The sequence below is a fragment of the Canis lupus genome, chromosome 17, assembly GCF_011100685.1.
Source record: "Canis lupus familiaris isolate Mischka breed German Shepherd chromosome 17, alternate assembly UU_Cfam_GSD_1.0, whole genome shotgun sequence".
NCBI classification, from domain to species: Eukaryota; Metazoa; Chordata; class Mammalia; order Carnivora; family Canidae; genus Canis; species Canis lupus.
Genome location: NC_049238.1, coordinates 38796516 through 38798468, shown reverse-complemented (window position 1 = coordinate 38798468; position 1953 = coordinate 38796516).

Genomic DNA, 1953 nt, shown 5'->3' with positions numbered 1-1953 from the left:
TTATTTAGGTCTCTTGAAAAGAGAGCTTACTTTTTAAATGAAAATAATGACGAAATAATAATAAAAATGCATTATGGGGTTTATACCACATGTATTAGTAAATGTAAGACAACAATAGCATAAAAAGGGGAAGGTGCCATCACAACATATTTTGCAGATATCAAAGGACAAACAGGGATTATTATAAACATGTTTTTGCAAATAAATTCAACAACTTGGAAGATATGGTCAAATTATTTGAAAGACACAAACTCCTAAAGTTTATTCAAGAAGAAATAGATGGCCTGAGTAACCCCATATCTGTTAAAGAAATTGAATCTGTAATTTTTTTTTATTTTTTATTTTATTTAAAAAAATTTTTTTTTAAATTTTTATTTATTTATGGTAGTCACACAGAGAGAGAGAGAGAGAGAGAGAGAGAGGCAGAGACACAGGCAGAGGGAGAAGCAGGCTCCATGCACCGGGAGCCCGACGTGGGATTCGATCCTGGGTCTCCAGGATCGGGCCCTGGGCCAAAGGCAGGCGCCAAACTGCTGCGCCACCCAGGGATCCCTGAATCTGTAATTAAAAAAGAAAACTCAAAGGTTCAAATCACTTCACTGGTGAATTCTACCAAATATTTAAATAGTATTTTATAAACTCTTCTCTGATATCAAAACCAAGCAATGACTTCACAGAACAAAACTATATAACAATATCCCTTATAAACAGACATGCAAAAATTCTAAACAAAATCTTAATAATTTAAACCAATGAAGTATAAAAAAGATAATACATCATAAGCAAGTGGGGTTTATCCCAGGAGTGCCAGATTGGCTTAATATTTGAAAATCAGTCAATGTAATTTACCTTATTAATAATTTCAAAAAGAAAAGTCATATAATCATCATGATGAAGGATATCTCCAAAAATCCTATAATACACTTAATGGTAAAAGACTGAATGTTTTTCCTTTCTATTTAACATCATGCTGGATATTCTAGTTAGTGTAATAAAAAGAATAAAAGGCATTCAGGGGCATCTGGGTGGCACAGTTGGCTAAGTGTCTGACTCTTGATTTCAGCTCAGGTCATGATCACAGGGTTTTGAGACTGAGCCCCATCTTGGGTTCTGTGCTCAGCACAAAGTCTGCTTAAGGCTCTTTCTCCCTCTGCTCCTTCACCCACTCTAAAATCAATCAATCATCAATCAATCAATCAATCTTTTTAAAAAGGCATCCTGATTGGACAGGAATAAGTAAAACTATTTTTATTTGAGATAACATAATAATCTATGTAGGAAATTCAATAGAGTCTCCCAATTCCATTGCAGGTTTAGAATAAATGAGTTTTGCAAGGTTGTAGAATATAAGACCAATAGACATCAATTGTTGTCCTATATACTGATGATAAACAATTGAAATAAAAATTACCATCTATAATAATATAGAAATATTAATTAGATATAACCGACAAAAGATATGAAAGACTTGTACACTGAAAATGGCAATACATCACTGAAATTAAATAAATTAATAAAATGGGTATACTGTGTTCATGGCTCAGAAGACTCAATATTATGATGTCATTTCTCCCAAAATTGTTCTATAGATTTAATGCAATCTTAATCCAAATCCCATCAGATTTTTAGTAGAAATTGGCAAACTGGTTCTAAAATTCATATGAAAATGCAAAAGACCTTAAAAAGTTGAAAACTTCATTGAAAAAGTAAAAATTAAAAACTAACCCTGATATCAATAATTATTATATAATTACAGTAATTGAGACAGTGTAGTATTGGTACAAATATAGAAATATATCCATGAAACAATAAAGTCCACCAATAAACCTATACATATATAGATAACTGATTTTTTTTACAAAGGTGCAAGACAATTTTGTGTCTTTAAATGGTGCTAGAACAATTGGGTATCAATATGCAAAAAACCCAAATAAACTATATTTATATCCATAC